General features: G+C 48.4%; 1 protein-coding gene across 3 annotated transcripts in view; it reads left to right on the top strand.

Moving 5' to 3' along the window:
* The window catches only part of LOC106609678 (oxysterol-binding protein-related protein 8), a 164,427-nt gene that overhangs the window by 6,873 nt on the left and 142,293 nt on the right, over positions 1 to 15,261 (top strand). For all 3 annotated transcript variants that reach the window (XM_045722315.1, XM_045722314.1, XM_045722316.1), the window contains one exon: positions 11,895 to 11,949. The gene's annotated coding sequence lies outside the window, so the exon portion shown is untranslated. The remainder of the gene's footprint in view (positions 1 to 11,894; positions 11,950 to 15,261) is intronic.

The raw sequence follows: 15,261 nt of genomic DNA, 5'->3' as shown, positions 1-15,261 counted from the left end.
CCCAGTGAACCCTGCCAACATGGACTGTATACAGTTTTAATCACTGGAGCAATGCAGTACAGGAAAAAGGAATGAGGAGTACAAAGATAATATATTCTATAGGTTAGCTAGATGTTTGACTGACAGCACTGCTGCAGCAGCAACATCAGACCAACCCTAAAAGCCTGGGAGAGATGATTGTGGGCTTACCTCACTATAGAAAGGATTTGTCACTGGGCGGGACAACTAGGCTACTTCTGTATTCTGTAACTATGGCTTCACTGCTTTGACTGCTACGCTAGTGAAGCAAATCTGTTTTTTCTGCGCCAGGCTTTGTGAATGGAGTGAACACAAAGGCCCAGCGGGCTGATATGATTCTCCTTTGTAGGATTTCACTTCTTCTCTGACTTCGGCAGGTTCTTAAAAGCCCCCTCTAATTGGAAACCCAGCCAAGTCTCAGCTTTAGGAATCAGAGATTGAAGGAGTTTGCTGCAGGGCTATTCCATGCTAATGGAAATACACTGTGACTCAGATTTTTCACTTTAAAATGTATACCAAACAAAAACCATTGATTTCAAAGTTAAACAAACCATATGCACAAGGACTTCCCACAGAACATTTCCTAAACACACATTTACAGCAAACTGTGCAGATAAAATCTGTGGTAACAGAAGAGGGGGATTTTACCGTCGGCACAGTTCTTACAGTAAATGTAAAAACAAAGGTTGTCATGATCTATAGAGTAGTGTTCTATGGTTTGTTAGACTTTGAAGTCAGTTGTTTTGCATACATTTTAAAGTAACAAATCACTTTAAGCATAATTCTGTTACCTTGGAATTTCCCTGCAGTGAATGTAGAAGGACTGTCTTGTTGCTCTTAAACCGACTGATAAGAAAATAAATGATCCGCAAATTATCCTCTGCAATCTAAAGCTTCATTTGCACCTGGCTCAGGAAGCTCAGCTCAGGAAGCTCAGCTCAGGAAGCTCAGCTCAGAGACCAGTGGGGACTGGCGTTCGTGCCCACTACTCTCTCGATTGACCCTAATTTAATTACTTAGCTGTTTTATTAAATTAAGTCAAGCTTTGTTGCTCTTGAATCACTGAGTAGAAATCTATGGGCGTCGCCCCATTTGAAGCTGTGATTTCCTCACAGTGGAAAAAACCCATCAAGAAGTTCCACCGTTGCTTCATCGTTTATCTGGCCTTTGTTTGTCTGACATAAGCTGTTATCACGTTTTCTAGAAAAAGCTTAAGGTGAAAGTGTCCAAAGTGGCTCTGTTGCCGGGAGACTGATCAGATGGTAATGTGTTTACCACAGTAAACCTATTTAAAAAGCCCAGCAAAAACTACATGGGATTTGCACTGACTGTGCCTTCATCACAGTTACCATCTCTTCATCTGTTGTCTGCTCTTGTGAAACACGTTGTTCCTCCCATTGTTGGACACCGTGTGAAACAGTCTGAAACCAATGAGTTCTTTAACTTCTCCAGGGCCGCCACCACTTCCTTTTAGCCCTGGGCGGTGACTGATTACATGTTGATACCAACCAACAACAATGCTGAAAACAGCACCGCTTGGTCGCTGGACAGTTAGAGTTGCCTCATGGAAAGTGTCCCTGGGCGTTGGGGCATCTCCGCGGGAACGGTTTGGAACATAACCCCTGTTAGGCTAATCCGTCTGGGGCTAAGCCCCGGACCGTCCCTGGGAACATAGTGAGAGTGACGCTGTGACGTACCCCGGAACTCTTATGTCACCTGACCGACCGTGCTCTATTGTTTCAGTCACGCCCAAGTCGCCAATGCTTGCCGGACTAACCACGAGACTCAGACCTAACTCTGCTCCTACCTCTACTAGCTACAGCAGCACCCACCAGTCTCCCCAGTCTCCCCAGACCTAACTCTGCTCCTACCTCTACTAGCTACAGCAGCACCCACCAGTCTCCCCAGTCTCCCCAGACCTAACTCTGCTCCTACCTCTACTAGCTACAGCAGCACCCACCAGTCTCCCCAGTCTCCCCAGACCTAACTCTGCTCCTACCTCTACTAGCTACAGCAGCACCCACCAGTCTCCCCAGTCTCCCCAGACCTAACTCTGCTTCTACCTCTACTAGCTACAGCAGCACCCACCAGCTCCCCAGTCTCCCCAGACCTAACTCTGCTCCTACCTCTACTAGCTACAGCAGCACCCACCAGTCTCCCCAGTCTCCCCAGACCTAACTCTGCTTCTACCTCTACTAGCTACAGCAGCACCCACCAGTCTCCCCAGTCTCCCCAGACCTAACTCTGCTCCTACCTCTACTAGCTACAGCAGCACCCACCAGTCTCCCCAGTCTCCCCAGACCTAACTCTGCTCCTACCTCTACTAGCTGCTACAGCAGCACCCACCAGTCTCCCCAGTCTCCCCAGTCTCCCCAGACCTAACTCTGCTCCTACCTCTACTAGCTACAGCAGCACCCACCAGTCTCCCCAGACCTAACTCTGCTCCTACCTCTACTAGCTACAGCAGCACCCACCAGTCTCCCCAGTCTCCCCAGACCTAACTCTGCTCCTACCTCTACTAGCTACAGCAGCACCCACCAGTCTCCCCAGTCTCCCCAGTCTCCCCAGACCTAACTCTGCTCCTACCTCTACTAGCTACAGCAGCACCCACCAGTCTCCCCAGTCTCCCCAGTCTCCCCAGACCTAACTCTGCTCCTACCTCTACTAGCTACAGCAGCACCCACCAGTCTCCCCAGCATGAGGACATCGTTTGGAGAAAGAGAAGGGGAGACTGAGCTGGTAAGAGGAGAGGTCTAGGTAACCTGAAGACCTGAAGGTAAACCTCAGTCCTAATGGCGTCCTCCAGATAACCACCCCTGTGGATTACATTTGTGTTGGTGGAGGCTGTACAGGACTTCTGCCTCAGCGCATGTTCTTAGGAGTTTTAGAATTTACTGGTTTTTTTGCTTTTGAAAAGTGTAAATAATATAAATATGAAGAAGATTCCAAAGAACAAAACTGTATTAATTGATGCATTTAGTGTTTTAATGAATTTGTGCCGCTCAGGTCTCAGTGGAGGGTTTGTGTAGGCAGTCAGGTCTGTACTGGTGCAGTTCTCTGGAACCAACAGCTTCTGCATGGTGTCAGTGGAGGGTTTGTGTAGGCAGTCAGGTCTGTACTGGTGCAGTTCTCTGGAACCAACAGCTTCTGCATGGTGTCAGTGGAGGGTTTGTGTAGGCAGTCAGGTCTGTACTGGTGCAGTTCTCTGGAACCAACAGCTTCTGCATGGTGTCAGTGGAGGGTTTGTGTAGGCAGTCAGGTCTGTACTGGTGCAGTTCTCTGGAACCAACAGCTTCTGCATGGTGTCAGTGGAGGGTTTGTGTAGGCAGTCAGGTCTGTACTGGTGCAGTTCTCTGGAACCAACAGCTTCTGCATGGTGTCAGTGGAGGGTTTGTGTAGGCAGTCAGGTCTGTACTGGTGCAGTTCTCTGGAACCAACAGCTTCTGCATGGTGTCAGTGTGGAAGTGCGTTTCCCTTCCCCCAGGTTATAGCTGTTGCTTTATGACTACCATAGCAACATTGAAACGCCCAATGAAAAGGAGGTGGGAATATTCCACTTAATGTCTGGCTGATAGTAACGGACCTTTGTAGGCCAGTGTGCTTATTATTTACCGTCTGAGAGCAAGAGCTGCCTCCGCTCACCTTGTGGGCTAACACCAATAACTAGGTTAGTATGGCCTGTGGTACTGTGCTGTTCTCACGCACACACACACACACACCACACACACACACACACACACACACACACACACACACACACACACACACACACACACACACACACACACACACACGGAAGAAGTAGAGAAGCTGTCGTTTTGGTTCGATCCATTCCTTTATGTCAACATGCTATAGCCTAAATGAACACACATACTGTGAGCATGACTCCACACAACACAGCAAGACTCCACACAACACAGCATGACTCCACACAACACAGCATGACTCCACACAACACAGCAAGACTCCACACAACACAGCAAGACTCCACACAACACAGCAAGACTCCACACAACACAGCAAGACTCCACACAACACAGCAAGACTCCACACAACACAGCAAGACTCCACACAACACAGCAAGACTCCACACAACACAGCAAGACTCCACACAACACAGCAAGACTCCACACGACACGACAAGACATGACTCCACACGACACGACAAGACATGACTCCACACGACAAGACATGACTCCACACGACACGACATGACTCCACACGACACGACATGACACGACACGACATGACTCCACACGACAAGACATGACTCCACACGACACGACATGACTCCACACGACAAGACATGACTCCACACGACACGACATGACACGACACGACATGACTCCACACGACAAGACATGACTCCACACGACAAGACATGACTCCACACGACAAGACATGACTCCACACAACACAGGTGATAGGGTATGATTACAGTAGGCAGCCTGTATTTCCAATAGACATGCTCTTGCAGCTCAGCTGCCACTTGGCAGTTCTATGGAAGTGTGTAATCAATTAGCCCAGCCAGCAGAGGGTGGAACAGGAAGGAGTACATCCCAAAAGGTACCCTATCCCATATATAGTGCCCCATAGGGCCCTGGTCAAAAGTAGTGCACTATATAGGGAATAGGGTGCCTTTTGGATTGGATACCTGGGAGCAAATTTCCAAAATTAAAATCACTTGGAGCTGATTTCCTGGTATTTTTAGTCTTTTATGTCCAACAATGAAAACTCCCCAAAATATGTTTTTTCAGGGTTTTTTGTCCGGAAATTTGGCGAGGCCAACTTCACTTTGAAGATATCGCTCCATCAGATCGCTCTGTGGTTTATGTTTGGGCCCTGGGCTCCATCAGATCGCTCTGTGGTTTATGTTTGGGCCCTGGGACTCCATCAGATCGCTCTGTGGTTTATGTTTGGGCCCTGGACTCCATCAGATCGCTCTGTGGTTTATGTTTGGGCCCTGGACTCCATCAGATTAACCCTCTGTGGTTTATGTTTGGGCCCTGGGCTCCATCAGATCGCTCTGTGGTTTATGTTTGGGCCCTGGGCTCCATCAGATTAACCCTCTGTGGTTTATGTTTGGGCCCTGGGCTCCATCAGATCGCTCTGTGGTTTATGTTTGGGCCCTGGGCTCCATCAGATTAACCCTCTGTGGTTTATGTTTGGGCCCTGGGCTCCATCAGATCGCTCTGTGGTTTATGTTTGGGCCCTGGGCTCCATCAGATCGCTCTGTGGTTTATGTTTGGGCCCTGGACTCCATCAGATTAACCCTCTGTGGTTTATGTTTGGGCCCTGGACTCCATCAGATCGCTCTGTGGTTTATGTTTGGGCCCTGGGCTCCATCAGATTAACCCTCTGGTTTATGTTTGGGCCCTGGGCTCCATCAGATCGCTCTGTGGTTTATGTTTGGGCCCTGGGCTCCATCAGATTAACCCTCTGTGGTTTATGTTTGGGCCCTGGGCTCCATCAGATCGCTCTGTGGTTTATGTTTGGGCCCTGGGCTCCATCAGATCGCTCTGTGGTTTATGTTTGGGCCCTGGACTCCATCAGATTAACCCTCTGTGGTTTATGTTTGGGCCCTGGACTCCATCAGATCGCTCTGTGGTTTATGTTTGGGCCCTGGGCTCCATCAGATTAACCCTCTGTGGTTTATGTTTGGGCCCTGGACTCCATCAGATTAACCCTCTGGTTTATGTTTGGGCCCTGGGCTCCATCAGATCGCTCTGTGGTTTATGTTTGGGCCCTGGGCTCCATCAGATTAACCCTCTGTGGTTTATGTTTGGGCCCTGGGCTCCATCAGATTAACCCTCTGGTTTATGTTTGGGCCCTGGACTCCATCAGATTAACCCTCTGGTTTATGTTTGGGCCCTGGACTCCATCAGATTAACCCTCTGGTTTATGTTTGGGCCCTGGACTCCATCAGATTAACCCTCTGGTTTATGTTTGGGCCCTGGACTCCATCAGATTAACCCTCTGTGGTTTATGTTTGGGCCCTGGACTCCATCAGATTAACCCTCTGGTTTATGTTTGGGCCCTGGACTCCATCAGATTAACCCTCTGTGGTTTATGTTTGGGCCCTGGACTCCATCAGATTAACCCTCTGGTTTATGTTTGGGCCCTGGACTCCATCAGATTAACCCTCTGTGGTTTATGTTTGGGCCCTGGACTCCATCAGATTAACCCTCTGGTTTATGTTTGGGCCCTGGACTCCATCAGATTAACCCTCTGTGGTTTATGTTTGGGCCCTGGACTCCATCAGATTAACCCTCTGGTTTATGTTTGGGCCCTGGGCTCCATCAGATTAACCCTCTGTAATTTATGTTTGGACCCTGGGCTCCATCAGATTAACCCTCTGTGGTTTATGTTTGGCACCTGGGCTACATCAGATTAACCCTCTGGTTTGTGTTTGGGTCCTGGCCCCTGTCACCTTATGTCAGGCTCTACACCGTCTGGTGTTAAATATAGCCTATTCTCAATCCCTTCTCTTTCACAATGTAGCCTACTCAAGTATCATAGTACTCTGTTCTTCTACTCCTCTCCTCCCAAGACCAGTATGTCTCTGTGGTCCAGCGTGACCCCCCAGATGGACATGTTAATTGGCCCAGCGACTAAAGCCTGTCCAACGGGATTAAGGAATGGGTTCTGGAGGTGGGCCAAAGGACACGCCTCATCGAGCCCACTGGCACGGAGGAGATTAAAAACTGTAGAACCCACACACACTTGTAGAACCACGCGCGCAATCTCACGCACACGCGACTAGGACACACACTCCGTCTGTGATGGACTGAAACGTATGCTCCACCAGGCTGTAATACAAGGGGAGGGGATATAAACACTGTGATGGACTGAAACGTATGCTCCACCGGGCTGTAATACAAGGGGAGGGGATATTAACACTGTGATGGACTGAAACGTATGTTCCACTGGGCTGTAATACAAGGGGAGGGGATATAAACACTGTGATGGACTGAAACGTATGCTCCACCGGGCTGTAATACAAGGGGAGGGGATATAAACACTGTGATGGACTGAAACGTATGCTCCACCGGGCTGTAATACAAGGGGAGGGGATATAAACACTGTGATGGACTGAAACGTATGCTCCACCGGGCTGTAATACAAGGGGGGGGGATATAAACACTGTGATGGACTGAAACGTATGCTCCACCGGGCTGTAATACAAGGGGAGGGGATATAAACACTGTGATGGACTGAAACGTATGCTCCACCGGGCTGTAATACAAGGGGAGGGGATATTAACACTGTGATGGACTGAAACGTATGCTCCACCGGGCTGTAATACAAGGGGAGGGGATATAAACACTGTGATGGACTGAAACGTATGCTCCACCGGGCTGTAATACAAGGGGAGGGGATATAAACACTGTGATGGACTGAAACGTATGCTCCACCGGGCTGTAATACAAGGGGAGGGGATATAAACACTGTGATGGACTGAAACGTATGCTCCACCGGGCTGTAATACAAGGGGAGGGGATATAAACACTGTGATGGACTGAAACGTATGCTCCACTGGGCTGTAATACAAGGGGAGGGGATATAAACACTGTGATGGACTGAAACGTATGCTCCACCGGGCTGTAATACAAGGGGAGGGGATATAAACACTGTGATGGACTGAAACGTATGCTCCACTGGGCTGTAATACAAGGGGAGGGGATATAAACACTGTGATGGACTGAAACGTATGCTCCACCGGGCTGTAATACAAGGGGAGGGGATATAAACACTGTGATGGACTGAAACGTATGCTCCACCGGGCTGTAATACAAGGGAGGGGACATAAACTAGAGGTCGGCCGATTATGATTTTTCAACGCCGATATTTATATATATATATTTTATTATTATTTTTTTTTTGTTGAACTTATTTGTAATAATGACAATTACAACAATACTGAATGAACACTTATTTTAACTTAATATAATACATCAATAAAATCAATTTAGCCTCAAATAAATAATGAAACATGTTCAATTTGGTTTAAATAATACAAAAACAAAGTGTTGAAGAAAGTAAAAGTGCATTATGTGCCATGTAAGAAAGCTAACGTTTAAGTTCCTTGCTCAGAACATGGGAACATATGAAAGCTGGTGGTTCCTTTTAACATGAGTCTTCAATATTCCCAGGTAAGAAGTTTTAGGTTGTAGTTATTATAGGAATTATAGGACTATTTCTCTCTATACGATTTGTATTTCATATACCTTTGACTGTTGGATGTTCTTATAGGCACTTTAGTATTGCCAGTGTAACAGTATAGCTTCCGTCCCTCTCCTCGCTCCTACCTGGGCTCGAACCAGGAACACATCGACAACAGCCACCCTCGAAGCAGCGTTACCCATGCAGAGCAAGGGGAACAACTACTCCAAGTCTCAGAGCGAGTGACGTTTGAAACGCTATTAGCGCACACCCAGCTAACTAGCTAGCCATTTCACATCGGTTACCCCAGCCTAATCTTGGGAGTTGACAGGCTTGAAGTCATAAACAGCGCAATGCATTGCGAAGGGCTGCTGGCAAACGCACGAAAGTGCTGTTTGAATGAACGTTCACAAGCCTGCTGCTGCCTACCATCGCTCAGTCAGACTGCTCTATCAAATCATAGACTTAATTATAACATAATAACACACAGAAATACGAGCCTTAGGTCATTATGGTCGAATCCGGAAACTATCAGCTACTCAGTTTGTATACCAGAAGGGGAAAGGTTCCGGTTGAAATAAACAGACTGAGACCCAGCTAACAATGGTCAGAACGTTTTTATTTACGAGAGCTCTAAAATCCATACAATGCACAAAGCCTTTTATATTACCACACACACACACCCAAATGAACTCGCATCAGTAGAGAACTCCACCCCGCTTTAGGCGGCTGTATTTTTCCACAGTACACATACATTCATTATCAAACCTTCCAACCTGTCTTCTAATCTCCTGCCAGCTAAGCCGTTCTCAGGCCGTTGTTTCTCCCCCTAACTTAGGGAGGCCTCTTCTCCTGTTCCTTTCCCAAGGTCGTCTTATCAACTCTGCCCTGCTGATTTTGTAGTAGTAACATTGTCCTAGTCTTAAAAATCTACTCACACACAGCATTGGATTATAGTCTTTAACACATTATTATAGCCTTATCATTTCTAATACATTTCAACAGGTTATATGGTTTCTGAGTGAAATCATTTAGTCAAAGCTTTAATCATATAATTTCCATTACACATCCCTAAGTCTAAATATTCCTGTTACATTCCACAACCTTCAATGTTATGTCATAATTACGTACAATTCTGGAAAATTTGTTCGCAACAACACAGGCGTCCCAAACTGTTGCATATACTCTGACTGCGTGCAATGAATGCAAAATGACACAATTTCACCTGGTTAATATTGCCTGCTAACCTGGATTTCTTTTAGCTAAATATGCAGGTTTAAAAATATATACTTCTGTGTATTGATTTTAAGAAAGGCATTGATGTTTATGGTTAGGTACAGTCGTGCAACGATTGTGCTTTTTTCGCAAATGCGCTTTTGTTAAATCATCCCCCGTTTTGCCTGTCTTTGTTAGGAAGAAATAGTTTTCACAGTTCGCAACGAGCCAGGCGGCCCAAACTGCTGCATATACCCTGACTCTGTTTGCAAGAGAAGTGACACATTTTCCCTAGTTAAAAGAAATACATGTTAGCAGGCAATATTTACTAAATATGCAGGTTCATAAATATAGACTTGTGTATTGATTTTAAAGTCATTGAGGTTTATGGTTGGAGCAACGTGTACCTAAGCGATTATATGCAACGCAGGACAGGCTAGATAAACTAGTAATATCATCAACCATGTGTAGTTAACTAGTGATTATGATTGATTGATTGTTTTTTATAAGATACGTTTAATGCTAGTGTCATGACGTTGGCCTCTTTGAGTACAGGGAGGACAGTTGACCCCCTCCCCCCTTGCACCATCCCCCAACCTACCTTCCCCCACCCAGGCCCTGTGTGAAAGGGTTGTAAAATTCCAGAGGAGAATCTTACAACCACATGGCCCAGTTGAGACACAGAGGGGTCCCATAGAGAGACACAGGAAATTCTTCCAACTCACAGAATTGGGGAACCGAATGACATTTGTGTTCTGGAGAAGGTATGGAAGATTGGTGAAGAATCCAGCTACGAACTGGTCCGCTTGGTACAATTTTGTGATACTCAGAAGAGACAATATAGCCATATTACCATAAAACGGTTTATATAATAGCCTCAGCCTTGAGACTTGCATCCACATGGTTGTATAGAATGTATTAATAAGGATAAAGCTATTTGTAATACATTGAGATGCTATGTACTGATGTTAATGTGATAGAATTATATTTCTATACCAAGCTTAACTCAGTCATCGGCACGCCCCCAGGGACACAGACAGGACCAGGCGTCATGTGACATGTTCACTATAAAACTACACCCTGATTTACATTTCTCTAGACCCGGCCTCCACTCCATTGCGAGTTGGCCAATAGGTTTGACCATCCAATTCCTCTACTGAAAGTGAACTATACCACGTGGTTAACTTTTAGACTATCAATACCGACAGAATAAGAACAAGTCTTTGATATTAATTATTAGTCTGCAGCTAAGTAAATTATATCATTGAACGCGAAGACCAACGAAACATCCATTCTATGACGACATTAATGAATGTCGCTTTGAAAGATCCATTCAGAGAGAGAGAGAGAGAGAGAGAGAGAGAGAGAGATCTCCAACAGAACGACGCTCCAACAAGGATCCCGACGACACACTGAGCGTAAATATATATTGATTGCAATTGTTCTCAAATGAGTGAGCGTTCATGTGCAAAGGATTAGCATGTCAATTGTTAATATTAATGAACTCTGTAGGGTCTTCTCAGCTGCCCTTTATGGCCCATTGTTCAACAAGACACCAGCCATGCCTGTTAGCCACTAGGGCACATTACTCTACCAATTCTTTGTGATGATAATTACTGTTTGTATACTTTCTGTGAATTACTTAGTCTAGTAAATAAATGATTTTAAGACAATTGATGTATGGATGATTTTAGTAAAGACTGGGTTCGTGCAGATACAACAATTTACGACATTTGGAATGAGACTGGACGCGAGGTAAAATACACCATTTAAACCAGAAGATAATCGGCCTATACTATAATAGAATATAATATATAATGTTATAATGTAGGAAAGTTATATTAGGAAAATTATAACTTTAATCAGAATATTTTCCTTGGTGCCCCGATCTCCTAGTTAATTACAATTAAACGATTAATCAGTTTAATCGCGTGATAATAATTACAGGGAGTTAATTGATAAACATGTCTTCAGTTTAATGGTACCCAAAGACACGACACTAGTTAGCAACTTACCTTGGCTTCTTACTGCATTCGCGTAACAGGCAGGCTCCTCGTGGAGTGCAATGTAAAGCAGGTGGTTAGAGCGTTGGACTAGGTAACCGTAAGGTTGCAAGATTGAATCCCCGAGCTGACAAGGTAAAAATCTGTCGTTCTGCCCCTGAACAAAACAGTTATCCCACCGTTCCTAGGCCGTCATTGTAAATAAGAATGTGTTCTTAACTGACTTGCCTAGTTAAATAAATGTCTCAAAATTATTATTATTATTTTTTTTTAATCGTCCAAATCGGCGTCCAAAAATAACGATTTCCGATTTGTTATGAAAACCTGAAATCGGCCCTAATTAATCGGCCATTCCGATTAATCGGTCGACCCCTAATATAAACACTGTGATAGACTGAAACGTATGCTCCACCGGGCTGTAATACAAGGGGAGGGGATATAAACACTGTGATGTCATCATGTCTCTCTCCCTCCCTGCCTTCTCTTCTCTCTCAGGCTGGCTGTGGTGTTGTCGTGAGGAGACTGCTTTCTGCTGCACCAGCTGCATGAGGTAGGTCCTATATTTGTCACCGCTCGCCTGTCTGCTTGAGGATGCTCCGCTGCTTTTGGTAAATGGGTATGGAGCTCCACACGTGACTGTCTGCGTGCGTGTGTGTCTAGGTGTGTGTGTGTGTGTCTGCGTGTGTGTGTGTCTGCGTGTGTGTGTGTGTCTGCGTGCGTGTGTGTCTGTGTATTTGTGTGCGTGTGTGTAGGTGATGTGTCTGTAAGTGCGTGTGTGTGAAAGAGCGAGAGAGCGTGAGGCGGAGGCTCTACGGAGGCTCTACGAGACGGAGCCGGAGGCTCTACGAGACGGAGCCGGAGCCGGAGGCTCTACGAGACGATACGGAGCCGGAGGCGATACGATACGGAGCCGGTGGCGATACGATACGATACGGAGCCGGAGGCGAGACGGAGCCGGAGGCGATACGATACGGAGGCGCTACGATACGATACGGAGCCGGAGGCGATACGGAGCCGGAGGCGATACGATACGGAGGCGCTACGATACGGAGGCGCTACGATACGGAGGCGCTACGATACGGAGGCGCTACGATACGGAGGCGCTACGATACGGAGGCGCTACGATACGGAGGCGCTACGATCCGGAGCCGGATACGGAGCCGGATGCGATACGGAGCCGGAGGCGATACGGAGCCGGAGGCGATACGGAGCCGGAGGCGATACGGAGCCGGAGGCGATACGATACGGAGGCGATACGATACGATACGGAGGCGATACGATACGGAGCCGGAGGCGATACGATACGGAGGCGCTACGATACGATACGGAGGCGCTACGATACGATACGGAGGCGCTACGATAAGGAGCCGGAGGCGCTACGATACGGAGGCGCTACGATACGGAGGCGAGACGGAGCCGGAGGCGATACGATACGGAGGCGAGACGGAGCCGGAGGCGATACGATACGGAGCCGGAGGCGATACGATACGGAGCCGGAGGCGAGACGGAGCCGGAGGCGAGACGGAGCCGGAGGCGATACGATACGGAGGCGATACGATACGGAGGCGATACGATACGGAGCCGGAGGCGATACGATACGGAGCCGGAGGCGATACGAGACGGAGCCGGAGGCGATACGAGACGGAGCCGGAGGCGATACGATACGGAGCCGGAGGCGATACGATACGGAGCCGGAGGCGATACGGAGCCGGATACGATACGGAGCCGGAGCCGATACGATACGGAGCCGGAGCCGATACGATACGGAGCCGGAGACGATACGGAGCCGGAGACGATACGGAGCCGGAGGCGCCACGATACGGAGCCGGAGGCGCCACGATACGGAGCCGGAGGCTCTACGATACGTTGCCGGAGGCGCTACGATACGTTGCCGGAGGCGCTACGATACGTTGCCGGAGGCGCCACGATACGGAGCCGGAGGCGATACGGAGCCGGAGGCGATACGATACGGAGCCGGAGGCGCTACGATACGGAGCCGGAGGCGCTACGATACGGAGGCGATACGGAGCCGGAGGCGCCACGATACGGAGCCGATACGATACGGAGGCGATACGATACGGAGCCGATACGATACGGAGCCGGAGGCGATACGATACGGAGGCGATACGATACGGAGCCGGATACGATACGGAGCCGGATACGATACGATACGGAGCCTGAGGCGCTACGATACGGAGGCGATACGGAGCCGCTACGATACGGAGGCGATACGGAGCCGGAGGCGCCACGATACGGAGCCGGAGGCGCCACGATACGGAGCCGGAGGCGCCACGATACGGAGCCGGAGGCGCCACGATACGGAGCCGGAGGCTCTACGATACGGAGCCGGAGGCGCTACGATACGGAGCCGGAGGCGCTACGATACGGAGCCGGAGGCGCCACGATACGGAGCCGGAGGCGCCACGATACGGAGCCGGAGGCGCCACGATACGGAGCCGGAGGCGCCACGATACGGAGCCGGAGGCTCTACAGATCAGATTTTACAACAGGACTGGTACACATACAGACCAGTGCTGTCCACTCTGAAGTGGCCTCTCTGAAGTTATCCCAGCCCTGCTGGATCCTGGTGCCTCTATCACTTCCAGCTCTCTGTCGTTTCTCTCTGTAGCTCTCTGTCTCTCCCTCTCCCTCTGTCTCTCCCTCTCCCTCTGTCTCTCCCTCTATCTCTCTCTCCCTCTGTCTCTCTATGTGTCTCTGTCTCTCTCTCTGTCTCTCTCTGTCCCTCTCTCTGTCTCTCTCTGCCCCTCTGTCTCTCTCTGCCCCTCTGTCTCTCTCTGCCCCTCTGTCTCTCTCTGCCCCTCTGTCTCTCTCTCGCTCTCTGTCTCTCTCTCGCTCTCTGTCTCTCTCTGTCCCTCTCTGTCTTTCTCTCTCCCTCTATCTCTCTCTCCCTCTGTCTCTCTATGTCCCTCTGTCTCTCTCTCTGTCTCTCTCTCTGTCTCTCTCTCTGTCTCTCTCTCGCTCTCTGTCTCTCTCTGTCCCTCTCTCTGTCTTTCTCTCTCCCTCTGTCTCATACCATATTGTCTCTCTCTGTCAGTCAGATGAAGGTAGGGAGGTGCTTCTGCCCTTAAGTGGAATCCACTCAGTCAGCACAGGCACCTTGACACAGGGCGACCCGAGTCAGTATTCTCCTCCTGAAGCTCCATCTGAACCAGAGAGGTGGTGTTCTGTCAGACAGTCAGTAGAGATCTGAATCAGAGAGGTGGTGTTCTGTCAGACAGTCAGTAGAGATCTGAACCAGTGAGGTGGTGTTCTGTCAGACAGTCAGTAGAGATCTGAACCAGAGAGGTGGTGTTCTGTCAGACAGTCAGTAGAGATCTGAACCAGAGAGGTGGTGTTCTGTCAGACAGTCAGTAGAGATCTGAATCAGAGAGGTGGTGTTCTGTCAGACAGTCAGTAGAGATCTGAATCAGAGAGGTGGTGTTCTGTCAGACAGTCAGTAGAGATCTGAATCAGAGAGGTGGTGTTCTGTCAGACAGTCAGTAGAGATCTGAACCAGAGAGGTGGTGTTCTGTCAGACAGTCAGTAGAGATCTGAACCAGTGAGGTGGTGTTTTGTCAGACAGTCAATAGAGATCTGAACCAGTGAGGTGGTGTTCTGTCGACAGTCAGTAGAGATCTGAACCAGAGAGGTGGTGTTCTGTCAGACAGTCAGTAGAGATCTGAATCAGAGAGGTGGTGTTCTGTCAGACAGTCAGTAGAGATCTGAATCAGAGAGGTGGTGTTCTGTCAGACAGTCAGTAGAGATCTGAACCAGAGAGGTGGTGTTCTGTCAGACAGTCAGTAGAGATCTGAACCAGTGAGGTGGTGTTCTGTCAGACAGTCAGTAGAGATCTGAACCAGAG

Source organism: Salmo salar, chromosome ssa07, assembly GCF_905237065.1.
Source record: "Salmo salar chromosome ssa07, Ssal_v3.1, whole genome shotgun sequence".
Lineage (NCBI taxonomy): Eukaryota > Metazoa > Chordata > Actinopteri > Salmoniformes > Salmonidae > Salmo > Salmo salar.
This window is presented reverse-complemented; position numbering and strand designations above follow the sequence as displayed.